The sequence below is a fragment of the Anopheles merus genome, chromosome 2R (assembly GCF_017562075.2).
Source record: "Anopheles merus strain MAF chromosome 2R, AmerM5.1, whole genome shotgun sequence".
Taxonomy (NCBI): domain Eukaryota; kingdom Metazoa; phylum Arthropoda; class Insecta; order Diptera; family Culicidae; genus Anopheles; species Anopheles merus.
The window spans coordinates 37,113,056-37,130,464 of NC_054082.1; the positions used below are offsets into that span (position 1 = coordinate 37,113,056).

The following is a 17,409-nucleotide window of genomic DNA, read 5'->3' on the forward strand; positions in this document are numbered from 1 at the left end:
GCCGCGTCGCCCCTTCGATTGCGGCGCTAGTAGTGGGGGTAGTGATGGCACCCAGTAGGCATAAAATATGTTTTGTACCGACAACTCCCATTCTGCGCGCAGCAAAAGAGAAGGGTGCATAACCCGTACCCCGGCAGCAGCTTGTTTGTTGCGTTTATTTTTCATTCGTTTATTTATTCCATTCCCGAGCGTCAGTCGAGCGCGCGATGCTGGATTATTAATATTATTAATATTGTTATTTCTGTCAAACGAGCGTGAATTATTGTTGAGCTTAAATTGCGTAACAGACACACACATACACACACACACGCGTACAGCCTAAAACCGGGACAGCTTTTTCATGCCTGAGCACACCCTAAAGGTTGCATGGAATTAGCTTCTGTAATTGATGTGCTTTTGTATCGTTCTGCTGTCCTGAGTATGCTGTCCTCCGGCATATGTGCTGCAGAGTGTTTTTACCACCAAACAAATCTTTTAAAATTAATTGTCTGAAAGTCTTTTGCGAGTTTGATCCATGAGTTTGTCTGAGTAACGTTTTCTCTGACATAATTGATGTAAATGCTAATAGCTGATCCTAATTCTTTAAGTTGGGCAAAATATTCAAGTGTAACCAATAATCCAAGTCTGATGTTATGCTCGGAATCGTTCAATAATTCCTTTGGTTTTCCACTCTGAAGTATTTTAATGTACATTGATGTAGCTACACGAATACATTACAAGGAAGTAAAATTTATGGAAATTTTGCGGCTATAGTTCAATCCACAACCATAAATAATGCACTGAACAAGAGATTTGATTCATGAATATTGTGTTATATGTACAATGAGCATATACGCAGTTAATTATACCTTCGGACCCAAGGCAGCCAAACGTAAGTTCAAGGTGGAGATTTTGATTTCATTAATCAAACGTCATCCTATTGTTGACTCAATAACTAGCCGTAAATGCTCAAATCTACTTGTACCTGTTTATCTTAGGTGTTTTCATACCTCTACGGCACGGTGCACCATAGACTGCAGCTGATGGAAGGAATAGCTTTGTTGATGTATTATCTGCATTTGCTGAACTAAATACCGGCATTGGAGCATTCTAGTTGCATATGAATGATTTATTATTCATTATCAGATTATACCGAACATCTGCTCGTACGGCATCAACAGACGATGAGAATCTCCCAACGAGCGCAATATCTGCGACAATTACAATCAAAGCCATGTGTGAGGCCGAGGCGATGCTGCTCAAAATCCTTTAAATCAAGCTGGGCAGAATTTGACCCTCCTTCTACCGGCACAATCTTATCAGAGATGGGCAATTTGGATACATTTATATGCGATTGACATTTATACTGCCAGAAATTGGCTTCATTATACTATCTGGCACAGTCGAGTACAGATTGCAGAAGTTGTCTTATAGTAGGTGTTTAAGGTCATCCTTTCGAAATCGTACGTTCTTTCTGATGCATATCGCTCGTAATCGCATAGTAATCGCACTTAACCTCACTTTGCTAATTGCACTGATCCTACAGCTCGGGCTGACCATACTATAAATGCAAGTGTTTCTCAGTGCGCTGACCCATCTTCTTGGGCGGGAACACGTGGGAAGAGGCACAAGTAAGTGCGTTTCGATCGGTGCCAGTTGTACGCCAATAGCGAGGTGTTCGAGAGAGCTTTGAATGTCATTCCAGCCTAATGCATAATGAATTGATTGTGATAATAAAGGCTCTCCATTTCCGGACCCAGCAGCGGTTATGAGGTTCTTGCTCGGTTTTGATAAAACGCGTTCACCCGAGGTGCGGTGCGGGCACCATTCAAAGCCACTGCCGGCTACACCGTCATTCATCCCGAGGTTTTTGATGCATCATCCTGGTGCTGCAGTGACGGGTGCAATGCTGACGCATTCTGCACAACCTCGTTCGACCGGCCACCGAGAACAGGCCCGTAGCTTGCGGTGACTTTAATTATGAGCCGCAGGCTATAGGCCAGGTCATCGTATTTCGAAGCGCCACCTGGGACACGGAGCATGAGGCCTCACCTGGCAAAGCTCTGTCCCGCCTCGTCGACATGTGTGTTGCCGCGCGGTACTGGGAAATGAAAGCCCCCAAAACGACGGGTTACGGTTCAAACCCGAAACCACGACAATGGTCTACCCTATTCGGTGCGCTGCAACAGGAGCGTCCAGGCAATGCCGGTATCTGACACAATGAAAATGGTACGAACCGAGTTGTGCTGCATAAGCTAAATTTTGGACAACACAGCACCACACAGCTATTCTGCTATGTGCGCTGGGCGTGAGGCACTGCATGCAAGCGCACGCACTACAGAGCAAATGTCGCTCGGAAATGGCTTTCCAGGGTGTGTGTGTGTGTGTATGTGTGTTCGGAGAGCGGGTTTGGCCGAGTTCTGCGGTTGGGAATTAGGGGGACTGGTGCAGTGGCCGGTGTTGTAATTACTGTCGGTCAGCAATGCGCCGGCAGCGTACAAAGCAATCGGATGTCACCATGGACACCGATACCATTGCACAACGTCAGCAAAGTTTGCCGTACTGGCACTTGAGTTTACGCGTAGCATTTTATTTTTTGATTGCCCACATGTTGGCGTACCGCGTTTCAATCGAATGCTAGCTTGATTGATAACAATCTGTACACTATTTACTACTATTTGCTATGGTTAGTTGTTGTGAAAGCATTGATCTATTCATTGCTAGTTCCTGGCCGTCGGTAAAATAATGTTTTTTAGAAGGAAGAATTCCAAATTAGGGCCGGTCTGGTGGTGCAGTCGTCAACTCTTACGACGTAACAACATGCCCGTCATGGGTTCATGCCCCGAAAAGACCGTGTCCCCATACGTAGGACTAACTATCCTACTATGGTAACAATAAGTCACTGAAAGCCCAGCTCACTTCACTAGTGGGTACAGGCAGGCCTTGACCGACAGCGGTTGTTGTGCCAAAGAAAAAGAAGAAGAATTCTAAATAATAATTCAGGACTTTTTATGAGTACGGTATTTTATAAATAACAGATATACCGAAATTATCCGCAGTACGCGATACTCGATATACGCGAATTCGCAGTACGCGATTCCTCTAAATTTGACAGCTCCATGTGTTTTTTGTAAATATTTTAATTTTAATGCTCTTTTTTAATTTCCTTAATGTTCTTAAAGCATTTTGCATTAAATTTGTGCAAAAGATACCTGTTTTACAACAAAACACTTAAATGCAAAACTCTGTGACGATATTTTTCATCCCTCGAACCAGTAGTGTAAACTATTTCTCCATAGGAATCCGCTATATGCGAAAACTCGAGATACGCTATTGCGCTCGGTCCCGTACGATAGCGTATATCGGATAATGACTGTACTAACTATCGGTGCAATATGATGGGTAGCCTGTACAAAAAATTGGTTTGATGCTCAAGTGCTTTGAAGTGAAGAGATAGACCATTCTATTTAGCATAGTACAGCTTAAACTTCGGCTTATGCTAAACATTGTTTGGCAAACAGTAAATAATTATTAGTATTTTTGTACTCGCATCACGAACTTCAGAAAAATACAAACAGAAAATGTGCTCTGTGCCTTGAACAGCTGCTGCAATGTTTGCTTTAGTGTTTTGTTTTTCCCAGCTACGTATGTAAGCTACGTAGAAAATTCCACGCCAACATCTTCTAATGGGAGTGTATGGCGGAAAAAATAAACTTTCTAATCCTATACGAATCATACGAGCTCGTTCTTCACTGCCCTCATGCACGGGAAACAGATTTTCGTTTTCCTAATTGCTGCTTTTCCGGTCAAAGTTGGCTGCCCTCGACCGAAAGCCGAATACCATTATGCGGTTCGCTCGTACGTTCCTTCATTTGTCAGCTTACCAGCCAGAATCAATCTTTTTTTTTTTCAGGGTTTGTCATCATACGGTGTGTTAAAAGCCACTGTAAATTATGTATCATACTGTTACTATTATTTATTTGCTTTGTAAATAACTTTATTATTATTTATTTCATAACTTAAATGCATTCCTTCTTAAAACCTCTGTACGGCAATTTTGCAAAAAACTTATCTTTAACAGCTTTCACAATCAAATGTAAGTAATTGTCAACTAATTAAACAGTTTGCCAACCCCTGAACTCAACGATCCTGGCGCCGTATATTGTCCGGATGGTCTTAGCGCATTCCAAGAAAGGAAGAAAACGGTAGAAAAATGATATCCGATCTCTTAGCAATGCAAAGAGATGGTCTGCATCGGAATTCCGATGGTTCAAAGTGAATTTCTCTACCGCAGCTTGAACGAAAAAAAAGCAAGAATCCTTAACCGAACTGAACGCTCCACGCTAATGATAGATCGCTAGAAATTGTCTGGCGCCTACGTGTCTGTCTGCGATCGGTCGTATCACGTTGGCGACGTGTGACCGGTTTTCGACTATGGGCAAGTTGGGGTTTCATGTTTACCCACTTTCGTACGCTTGAACGCATCGCTGTTAATCAAAAGGGCTGCCGACCGCTGGTGAACCGTGTCGGGTTTGGCACCATCTTGGTTGGTTTGTTTGCACGTCTGAGGGGTTTTCTCCCCCCTCATCAAATCAAACAAAGCAACGACAAACTGAACAAAAACAACAAAAAACCCTGCACCAGCTCTCTAGACAATAATACCACAAAACATGACCTCAGTATAACTTCTGCAACTTGTTCCATCTAGAGGGGTTGCTGGAAGTTATGCCACTTTTCACGCTTCAAAACACCCGCGAAATTGGAACGATGAGAGCACCATCGTTCTCGTTTTTTTTTTTGTTCTCTCCGCTCAAATACCGCCAACAGCTGCTACACTCTCCTGCGCTTGCAACCAACCAACTTGGTGGTGCCTTCTTGCCACGGAAAATCTTTCCATCTATCTGCGGAGGGTAGTGAACAGACTCAGCAGCAATAGAAAGGAACGATAAAAAAACAATAATCTTGAAAGTTGTGCATTTTCTAGCTACCAACACCGCTCCACACCCGCTTCCGGTAGCAAACAGTTCTGGCCATCCTTTCTTTAACCGACGACTGTTTTGTCAGGTTATTGTCGTGACGGTGCCAAATCGTTTCGAATAAAATGCTTGTGATGTTTGCACTGTTGCACCACGGCTGTGGCATGACGGCGGATGATCTTCTCTGCCCAGTTGCTGTTTTCTGCAGACGGAAAGGAGTAGCACTTCTTCACCGCAGAAGGGAGATGTTTTGTGCTGTTTGAGCGTGCAACCGAAAGCAGGTTCTTCACAAACCTTGCCGACCTGAATTGTTTGTGCTATTTGCATTGTGCGCTTTACCGCTTTCTCCTGGTTGGTCCCGTACTGCCTGCCTGCAGCCGTAAACGTTGCACTTTACGCCGCATAAAATCGTTCCACTGCTTAAAGTACTCAAAACGCTGCCCACCCACCTAGCAACGAGTTTAAGATTTGTCAACCGTACGCAAGCCTAGTTTTGCTCCTCGCAAATGCACTTCACAAAACCGCACCCAACCCCGACCGAAGCGAATTGAAAATTTAAGGGACCGGACCCCTGCTCGGTGTGCTGTCCTAGCTGCTTGTGGAAACCCACATCATCATGAATATTATATTTTACGGGTCCACAGATTAGCAAACGATAGAACACGGAGCGGCACGCAGCCCGGGCACGCGTGGTGGCGTGAATGGTGGTGTGGAGTAATTTGATTACGGTGCCTCCGGAACCGTGCTTTCTTTTCGCAAAACGATTGTCCCCAAATTTCCTCGGGACCGAGTGACCGTGGGCGCGGGGACGCCACGGATGCACGTCACAGCGCTCGGGTAAGCTTGCTCGAGATGGCTGTTGCGCTTTTGTTTTGAATGTTGGCATGAAATTTAATTGGATTTTGTCGACTCGGCGGCAGCCACCGCCACCGTGTGTGCCATTTCCGGAAAACGCAAGTACGAAAGATTAACTGCGTGTGTGTGTGAAGAGAGAGAGAGAGAGAGAGAGAGAGAGAGAGAGAGAGATAGAGAGAGACGGAGTGTATAGCTATAGTCCCGATTGTATAGCTAGAAGTTCGTACAGAAATTGCGCAAACAAAACACTTGGCCCCCGGAACAATCAACCAACCATGTGGCCTTTGCAGGTGACTGGTTGGTTGGTTGTGCTAGATTGCTTCGCGGCAACCGTCGCCCTGGTTGTGGTACCGTTTCGTGAATTTGAGAGAAACAGTTCGCGCTATTCGTGAATCGGTACGCTATCTGCTTTCCACGAAGCCGGCAGCAGCCATATTGTGATTTTTTATGTAATTAAGTATAACTCATTTTCCGAGATCTGTCACAGCAAATAACCACACGTGGGACGTACCATGTGTGTCAGGGGTGGGGTAAGGAAAACTAGCATATCGTTACTCACTAATTTCATTAGAAACATCCGGCTTTCGGGGTTGAATTTCAGCGGAAGGATGCTGCTGAACGGCTGTCGAGATTGAATTTACATTGTTGATTCTTAGTATGTGTCAACATTTACATTTGTGGTTTGAGCAATGGACATCCCGGGGAGTGTGAGTGGTGGAAAGAACTAAACCCTATCCTGTCGATGGCTCAGTGACGGGAATTTAATGTGCTTCAAGCTCGGGCTGTAACAAGTTAACTTTCTAGCTTGAACAACATGGAATCGTACATTGTAGCGGCCTGCTGCTGCCATTCTGCTACTTTATTACGCCATCACTCGTACGACATCACTTAATTAATTAATCCATACCGTAAAGAACACACCACGACGGCACCGGTTCAACTCAACCCAACTTTCTCTCCCACACACACCCACACCCACATAGTGTTATTTAGAATCTCTTTTTTCTTCTGCTTTCCGAAGCACGTGTTACCCATTCCGGACGCTTCCGGCGAACTGTTACGTTTGTCAATGTCTTATTCCATCGCCTGTTGTTTCTGACACCTTGTTGAATTGTTAGTGCCAATACTTACCCTCGCTCCCTTGCTTCTAAGTTAACGAGTGGGAGAGTAGGTGCGATGGAGAAGCAAAAAAAACGAACAGCAATAAAACCACACTAACCCGTGTACCACCAGCAATGCGAAAGGTAAGCAATGACGGAAGCTTCAGTTCAGCTTCAACATTAACTAAAGGCAACTAAGTGGAACTTGCTCGAACACGACGATCGGCAATGGAAAGCTACACCTTTCGCTTCCGAGAAAAAGAATGACGAGCGCCAGGAATTACGAGCGCGCGCGCGGCACCAGCACACTACTACCCACGGGTAGCTTATTTGCGATTTGTTAGCTACACCAACATGTGGTAGCACCTCTCCCTGTGGCAGAATGGTGGTGGTGTTGACGGTGGTTAAATGTCAGCAACTAGTTGTGTAGTACCGCTAGATGACTCTCCGACCGTGGGTCCGTGGAAAATGGCAATTTAACATGCCCGCCAGTGCGGAAATGTGCGCCAGAACCCCATTTTGTGCGAGGTCCACTCGAGCGACGCAACTTCCACCAGCAAAGAAAAACTCGTTCGCTGTGACATATTGGCAGAATATGTGCACCAGGCACCAGGCAACAGTAAACTCAGGCCGTGCCGGCAAACGGGTGCTTGTTATAATTTCACCTCGATTAAACGCGCCACCACCGGGAGGCAAATGCGCGATATTTATAAACCACAGTTTCCATCCACTGCACACAAACCTGAACCGCAGCTAAGTGCCAGAGTACAACTTTTACATTCACTCACACATACCCATACATTAAACATACCGAAAAAGGAATCCGGCTTCACAGTGCATAAATTTGTGGCATGCTGGGAGGGGAGAAAAAAAAAGCATAGCCACATGCATTATGATGCCCATTTGCGGGAATTCCTTTGCTCAGCAATATATTGCATTCACTTTTTTCAGTCCCCTTCTCGCTTTGCTTCCGTTAGTGTTGCGCATTTTCCTGTGAAACTGCGGTCGCGTATGTGTGTGTGTGTGTGTGGCTATGTGCATTGGATATATTAAAGGATGGAACGTATGCAGCATATGGTTGATAATGATTTTTAATGACAAAAATCACCGCAATGTCTCGTTTTCATTCGGCATCAATTCCGACGATGCACCGATAACACTTGATAGTGTGAAAAAGCTGAACATTCTTCCATTCCGTTTTGTTTTTCGAATCAATTGAGAATTGCCTTTTGCCGTGGACCTCATACGGGCTGTGCGTTTGTATAATGGTTCGTTAAGTTGTGTATTTTTGCAATTAAAAAAAAATACAAAAAAGAGATTATTAACGAGAATGGGTTGTCGCATGAAATCAGTTTTGCTTATTTTGCAAGTTGAAACAGCTTTATATAATTACCAGCTTTACAGTAAAAACCATTTTTAACACATAATTAACCAACAGGTTGTTGAAATGAACTAGTTTTGAGCCAAGTTGTAATGAAAGCTTACAATATCTCAATAGACATTCATGACAGTTTATTTCAACTGTTGATGTTTATGGAACAACAATTGTATTATCCCTCCATTATGCCTTTTTCTTGTACAGTTGCATGGTTGCATACCGGTTTTTTTAATAACATCCATGATAACATAACATCCATATTAAGTACCAAACTCCATTACATTGATGTGAATATGTCATCTTTAAATTAAATTGAAATCTGGATGAAAGACATCATGTACATTTTATAAAAAAATCTTACCAAAGCCATTGTTATGAGCTAATTACTTTTCAAACATTTTGGTTATATTCACGGTATTCTAAAACACGAAAGATTATCGGCTGGACGGAACAGACATAGATGCACTTATTTAATTTGCCGTTTTAAAGCATCAACGCGTTACAAAAACCTGAAAAAGCAATACGTTCTGCTCCGGTACAAGCCCTCTAACGCTAATGCGATAAATAAAAGAATAGTTTCTTCTAGTTCATTATTCATTCGATGACATCTGTACCAAACTGCTAGCGATTCTTAATGCCAAACAGCGATGATTAATACTAATCATTTCCATGCGATTTAACAGCGGGATGATTAATGCCCGGTTACTTTCACGGCGGCGATGATGATGTCATTCGTCAATACGTTCAAGTTATTTCCATTCATCGAAAATGTCTCTTCATTTCGAAGCACATCCGTAGGCTTCTGTCGATTTGATCGATTTCTGAGCTCCGTCGCTGCTATAGACGGTGACCATGCACAGTAAGTCCATCATACCGCCATTATACAGCCATTGTTTTCTAAACAATAAACGAACCGATATCTAAATGTGTTATCAAACTTATGGCAACTTCATCGAAGACGCAGAATGTGTGTGGATAAAGCGTATGTGTTTTTTCTCTGACAAACTTTATTTCTCAATACAATATGTATAGTTTTTTGGTTTTGTTTTATGGCATATCGCATATGGTATGGCATATCGCGATGGTTCCATTAGTGATGCGAAAAGCAAAAAAAAAAAACATTGTCTCAGAAGAACAAAACAAAAATTTACCACACACAATGGCAGACGCTTTTTTTTCTATGGGAGGAAAAGAAAATCTCAAGAAATATTCACACCACCCCTCCCGAAGGGTCCGTGTAACGCTAGAGGTGCCATCTGCTCCAGAATATCGGGTAGCCCTCACCACTCTGTAGATCGCCAACGCCACAAACACTAAATATTATGTAATCCGTGTGCGTGGATGAAGAAGCTGTTAGATAATACTTTCTTTTTTTGGTTAGGAAGAGCAAATCCATCCTCATAAGAAGAACAAAAATGCAAATCCTATTTCACTTGAGACTATCCCAACGCTCCTAACCTCTCGAGCAAGATTACCCCCGGTCGTCGAGTTTTTTGTTTTGTTTTGTCTTTCCTTTTCCCAAACTGATATGGCCTTACATTGTGGTGACAGGTTCCACTGTTTTGGTGGCGTCGATGGAACCCACAGCTGACTACGCAGCACCATCGAATGGGCATGTTCAGATGATGCAAAAATGATGATGATGCCACACAGCGGAAAATAACCATTCGCATGCAAAGCCTACCGACCGCCTTCGTGCTTTCTGCTCTTTGTTGGCGCTTCTTTCACGTGCACAAAGGTCACGCGTGCTGTAGTGTGCCGAAAGACGAACCTCTTGCACACTGAGGGGCACCGGGCTGACAAATAAAACAAACAAACTGTCCTCATCTACATACACGCATCCGCTTGATTCGGCTAACATTGGACATTTTTTGTGACTCTGTTTGGGTAGGATTTGTTGCTTTATGTCTTTAGGTTGCTACGTTTGACTTTCAATTTGGCTGCTTGAATCATCATAATCCCCGGTGCGAGTTCGTTGGGAATTGGCCTGGACTGACGCTCGCGAGGTTTTATTGGGAACAAGCCCTTTTTTGTGTTTGCTTATTTATTTAATATTTTACACAGCTTCGATCTTCTGATACTGGGTTGTAAAAGAATAGAGCTATCTTTGCTAAGGCTTGTACTGGGTTGTACAAGAAAAGAAGTATACGTCTTTATGATTATCTTTTTTCGATGATCTTTCCAATTCATTAATTCAATGTTACCGAAATGTCTGAAACATAATCTATTCTACTTATCTATGTTCCTTCTATCAACGAACGACGTTAGTGTGTCTTTATATCATTGCTTTTGTTTGCCTGTAGTGTTTTCCCGTTTGCACATACATTGTTTATATACTGAGTGAAGTCAAATTGTAAGTGTTACGATGACGTTGAATGGTAAATAATAATAAAAGGATATGTGCATGTTTATGAATTCCTATACACCCCCAACCGAACACCCAACCGAGCCCGGTCACCATAAGAAACAATCTAACGTGACCTTGGTTCTCATGCAGACCGTCGGTAGAAAGATGCTGTCATGATGTTGTGTGTGTGTGTTTTTTTTTCATACTTTTGCAAGCAAATCCTTCCCATTCTTTTCATCGGCACAAACGCCCGTCGGATAAAGGGGGCAGCTGCGACAACAACGGGTCCCTTCGTGACAACGGTTCGCCCGACTCTCATAAATGCGCCAAACGGGGCGCAATTTCGTTCAATTTCTTCACTGTCATTTACATTTTTTACAGTAAATGTACTTTTTTTTCTTCTTTCGATCACGAGCCTCGAAGGCGTAGCTTGAGCCCGGAGGAGGAGAGCAGAACCAAAGCCGACCTTAATCCATTTTGGCTTAGCTTGCGAGTTGCGTTTTACAGTCCAAAAGCGTTCCTGCGCTGGCCGTAAAGTATGTGGCCGGGCAAAGCAGGCGAGCAAGCACACGTCGTTACACCGATCGGTTGGGCGTATCGTTCGAGCCCGTGTCGAGCGAAATCGATTTGAAATTTTGCCACGGAAACCGAACGGGAGGGGGCTGAGGGTTTTTTGGCAGCGTTGCAGCACGAAACCGGAAGCGCAACTTTCACTTAATCTATGGCGTGTGCATCGTAAACTTTTATTTCACTACCATCATGTTGGGACGGTGTTTAAAGAACGCGGACGCACGGGTTCGTGGGACGGATTCTGTCCCTTGCGCACCCGACGGTACGTACTTTTCGTGCCGTTTGACGCTGCCGGTCGGATGTGGCCCCTCCCCGTGCCGTATCTTTCCAGTTTCCTTAGCTACATGATGGGGTTTTAAATGAGGTTTCACATTACACTCGTTTTCTTTTTTATCTTCAGGCGTTCAGCAAACACACACAGTACAAAGGGACGGCAAGGAGAAAAAGAAACGTATACACTGTTACCACGCTAAAACCGCTTCACAGGCAATTTTGCCAAATATCCGGCAAAACATTAAGCTTCCGGCAACCTCACTCTCAGTGCCGATACCGTAGAGCGGAAGGCTTGCATCGGTGTAGCCGGGGAGTAAAGCTTTTTTCTGCTTCTTTTTCTACCCTCGCTGCTTCCGCCTGCCTCCCGTTCAATTGACGCTGGGACTAAATTTGTGCACAGAGGCTCGTAATAAAGTAATGAAAATTTGGTCGAACGGCTCCCAAAACGCTTGGCACGGATCGAGCGATGCAGCAGCCGGGTGCGTGAATGCGATGGATGGGAATAATTATAAAATTTAAATTTTATTCATGCTCCACCCTCGAGCACACTCGACTTATTAACATTGCCAGTCGGTGAGAGTGTCGTGAGGTACGGGGACGGGGTCGTGTGAACGAGATATGCAAAAAAATAAATAAAGCAAAAATAATCACACAGTGAGTCATCATTGACCGACCGGCCCAAGTGGTGGTACTTGTACCCCGACGAACGATCCTCCTCACATGCCGTCCTTTGGTGGATATTTAATTACATTGTCCTTTCATTTTTACATTGCCCCATACTGTGTGTGTCTTTGTGTGTGTGTTTGCAACGGTTTACACTTGTTTGCATAGGAGCGTGTAATGTTCAGTGCGCAACAGCAACAACGCAACAAAAAAACCGTAGAAGACAGCAATTTTGAATTACTCTTTAACGCAAATGAAATGTCAGCGAGAACCCAGAAGCAGTTTTTGCTCGTTTTTCTTTCGCTTGTGTTGTTCGATTGACTTTGAAATTGCGTTCATTAATTTACTGTTGATGCTGGAATACGGATGATGGTAGTTCATTGGAATTAACTTATTCATACTCTTAAAAGTCAACCGGGTGAAGAAGTCGAAGCCGTCCGTGAAGTGATATTTGGAATGTTTCTGTTGCATTTAACTACGAGTGGCACGAGGCTTAAATACGAGCCACAGGGCAATAAGTATCAAGTTTTCACGTTAAACAACAAGGGTTTTTCATCTCTATTTTGTAGAACAAAATCAATCATCAAGTGATGAAAGCGATTACCTGTTCTAATTCCCGGTACGGAGTAACACGCTGTGCAGATTTTATTTTGTTACAAGCGCATGTATCTCACTTCACTATATCACTACACGACCAATCGAGTGGACGTAAAATGGATGCTATTTACTTACACTCTTCCGCACTGCATCTGACACTGATACCTTGCAGAGTGTTCGTTTGGTTTTTGTTGCTATTTCTTGTCGGACAGCACACCTGACTAACCTGTTTCAATTGCCCTGCTGTCGTTGTTATATGATGAAGCTCTCTCAACGGGTGTGTGTTTTTACAGTCCTTTGTCCTTTTTTTAACCGTTTTTCTAACGCAATGTACGCGAACAGACCAAAAAAACGTTTTAAATGAAAAACAATTTTGTGCCACGTGACATCTGCTTCTACCTTTTTTCTGCTTGTAATTGATCGGCTACCTGCATGAAAGACTAGGTAACAGCATCCGAAGCAGCGCAAACGTTTGAACGGTGTGTGTGGACAAGGGATATAGATATAACGGATTTTTTTTTTGTTCTTGTTCTACCATTTGGTACCAACTGCATGCTGGCCGTTGCAAGTCACCAGTGCTACCATGGAGCGGAATATCAAACGCCGTGGCTTCCACCAACGCTTTCCACACGCTTGAAAGCAGCAATGTGGTACAAAAACAAAACACGTCGAGCGTGGGTTGATGAGCCCATCATGCTGGTAGGTGGACTGTTCGTTTCAGTAGATTCTTCAATGCTGCAAGATGCTGATTGTGAGCATTGTCACCGGTGTTCGCTGCATCGTTTTAGAGTGTTCTAGCTGTGTACGATTAGTTGTTCATGTTCCATTTCCAACAGTGTCAGTTCAACAAAATCCAACAAAAAATCCAACACTTTTTAAAAATAGTATCAAGACTAGATACATGGTTATTTAGCTCAAATTCGTAACAGAAAATCAGTAGCTTGGTTCGTTACGTCATTTAACTACATCATATATGCTTGCGGAAACTGGTGCTGGGACAAGCAACACCAGTTACTTACCCGTTCTACCGAAGATATCGTTTCCGTTAAACATGGAATGAACCTTACCCACTACACACGGACACACGAATGCATCCATAGGTGGGCACGGTAAATATGTATCTTTCGATGGCGTATGATGGCGTACATGGCGTATAGGGCGAAGGAAATTTACTTTAATTGCATTAAATGATCAAGCCCCGGTCCAACACCCCTCGGGCGCTCCCTCGGTCTATATTGCAATTGGATTAGACGCTATCCGTGTGTTCGTGTGAGTATTGTGTGTGTTGGGTAGAGAGTGTTGCAGCCCTGTGTTGCCCACGAAACCACCGTGCTCGATATAATTGAAGACAAACATAACACCACACCAGCTAAGAACCCGTGCGTCCCTAATGAAGTTACCATTTGTGGCAGCTTTTCCTGCTCCAGTGTGTTGCGGACACCGCTCCCCCCGAAAGATGGTGATAAAGCTTCTGTGGCGATGTGCCTGTTCGTAACACCATTTGTTAATGGGTTTGCGCTTGTAACACACCAACGGCCGCAGCTTTCGGTACACAACACGCGCCGCTCCCCCCGTGTGCCACCGCATCCTGTGTCAACAGTGGGCCTGACGATGACAACAGACTTGGAACCAATTGGCTGATGGAAGGAATTAGCGGTAGCCTACCCCATGAGACAATAATAATGCTGCCACACCATTAGCATGCCCCATTTAGCTGATGTGTAGTACTTGTGGAGGTTCATCGTTTTGACTTGATTTCTGGTGCAAAGGAAATAAATTCCTTTCAGGAATAGTGAAATTCCTAAAAGGTCTAATTTAAGACATGAGCTTTTCTTAAAAGTCACCGTTCATATTCTTCTAACATAGACAAACACACAAACACAATAAATACCGAAATGAAAAACGGCAATCCCTTGCCTACCTTGCAAGCCAAAGGTATTTCTTTATTCTAGCCAAATTCCGCCAGATTTTACAAATAATTGCTTTTGCCGGTGCGAGCATCGTTCTCGGACATCAAAAGCTAGCTCTGGCCTCTGAGCCACTTTTCGGCTGTTGTAATCCTTGATAACATTTTAAATGGAAGGAAAATAATGTCACTGGATAATCTCCACCCACTGGAGTGAAGAGCGGATGGCAAACGGAAAAAAACAAAACAGAACGAAATCAACACGTAATACAACATCCTTTGCAATTTGGCTGGGCGGTCAGCTTGCTCCGAGCTCAATTTATTTAATCTCTTCCCAAGCCGTCCTTGGCTGTTACACGCTATGTCGTGCTGCTTTCATCGACCGGTTTAACACTGACTGCTTCTGACGTACTGCGCAGAACGTTTAATCATTTCTCTTCATACCGCTCGCCAACGGTGTAACAGCAGCTTTTAGCGGTCCAAATGATCAACTGCTTCTAGCTGGGCAGCGTGTGGCCACGAGGCTAACGTTGGAATTTCGAGACAAATATTCCATTTGTCGAAAGCAACCCTCCTTTCTATCCTCACGCAAGCAACGAAATATTTCTCCGCTAATGGTTTAATTAATTGTGCATCTTTAAATTATTCGTGGAACATTTCTAACAAGAAAGCAAGCCAGTAATCGAGGTAGCAATTAGTTTTAGTTTACGGGGTACAAATATCTGCTTCTTAATCAAACATTCTCTGCCTGTACCTTCTTCTAATCATGGTTTGATGGTTGTTTCTATACCGTGCTTTTTTGGTGCTTATTCGTTCTCCGGTCGATTCGTTTGCGAAGAATAACGCATTAGCTGTGTACCGTTCGGCAATGATTTATGATTTTCGTGGGTTAAAAGGAAAATTGAGAAACGCTCGTAAATTATCGTCGCATGCCGCCAAAGTTACCAGGACCAGCTATAGATGATGGTGAGATGTAAATGTGTATTGCAGTCACCATGATGCTTCAATTTCTACAACAAATACCGCTGGTGTTTGATTGCTTGAGTTTCAATCCGAATTTGATTGTGAAAAGTCAACATATTTGGTTTTTAGAAGTGAATTTCATAAGCGGGAAGTTCAACATCATGGCATCAAAACAACAAGGCTTGACAGAGCAAACAACAGAGCAGCAACACATCACAAAACCTTAGTCTAAATTTTGTATTTTTATCAATTTCATCCATTTTGCCTGTCCGTTTTTCCTATAATAATGTATTCAATATCTTCTCTTGCTACCATAAAATCTTTCCCGATAATATGTTACCGTTTAATGATCCAATTATGCTGCGCTGATGATTCCACAGTATGGCGCAACGTTCTCACCATGCCCCAGCTGTCCACAGGTCCATGATTTTGTCCTGATGGTCTAGCCACTGCCACCACCCGTCTTGAATTCAACGTATTATTTTCATATCTGTTTGCTTTTGCAATACAGCCTAGCACCTTCTTATGTGATCTTTAACTAGTAAAAGGTCAACATTGCGCCACACATCTTCCAGTCTATAAACTGAATTGTCTTTTTTCTTTTGTTTTATCGATTTCCGGTCCCACTGATTCGGTATATAGTATATAGTACTGCCATCTACCCTTGGGAGATCGCGTAATTCAATAGCAATTATGATTAATACCCATTTCACTATATTCGTATAATTTCAATAAGCGCACCCTTGCCCCAGCTGTTACCGGCGTTTGGGGTTGAAAAACGGCTCCTCACCCGGCAGCTTGCTATTAATGGGCGTTATTATTTAGCCCGAGCATAAATCAATTGGTTATTAATTTTTAATTTCCCATCCGTGAGAATTACCAAGACAAGGGGGGGGGCGAGAAGGGTGCTTGAAATTCGTACGATCATACTATGATGATGGTGCTGTGTACATTTGGCTCTATGTACGAGCTCTGTGGGAGCTCGATCGAAGCGAGCTTTGACAAATTACCCGGCCGAACATAATGACTATTGACGTGTAATTATTTACATCATTAGCACATCGGTTTTATCTGCACTTTACGACCATGAGCGAGCGCTTTCCTGCCTGGCATTGAATAATTTTTACCGAAACTTAACGTACGTAAATGATTTTTCAATGTATGAAGTGTTAATTTCAAGTCGTCACATCTTGAATATCTCTGATGTTTGATGTTTGATAACCGATTGTTTATAGCTTAGTTGGTACATCAATGGACAAAAATAATGCTTCCCGTTTGCATTTTTTCGGAATAATTCAATTCTCATTGCCGGTAACGGTTCCCCAACGGTTCAATGACAATTATATTCTTCTATTGAACTTAAAAAAACATGAATCTTTTTCACCGGGTTTCTTCCATTTAAAATAAATTGTACTTCTATACTATTCGTAACTCTTGTTAAGCTTCATTTGCAGTTACAGTTCTGCATTTTTGTGTGTGTGTTTTTTTGTCAATTTTCCCTAAGCATCTTACTACATACACATTCCGCGGAAGTGAAATAAACCATTTAATGTACAATTGACGTTTCACTAGATGAAGCCAAGCGCTTTGGCAGCAAAAAAAAAAACAAATTCACCCACAAAGAATGTGAAATTGGTACAAGTGCTGCTCACAAAGGCAACCTAAGAGTGGCACACAGGATTTTATGCTGAGCATTTCATTCGGAAAAATTCACAATTTCCTGATTCGTTGCCTTTCATCTGCTTTGCCCACGTTTTACGGAACTTCGTTTGCATGGTTGAAGTTTTGTGAGTGAAATAAAA

The 17,409-nt window shown here is 43.2% G+C and overlaps 1 protein-coding gene across 7 annotated transcripts in view; it reads left to right on the forward strand.

Annotated features, from left to right (window-relative positions):
• LOC121589970 (proteoglycan Cow) overlaps nt 1-17,409 on the forward strand; it is an 84,063-nt gene that overhangs the window by 33,025 nt on the left and 33,629 nt on the right. The gene's annotated exons all lie outside the window — the stretch shown is intronic.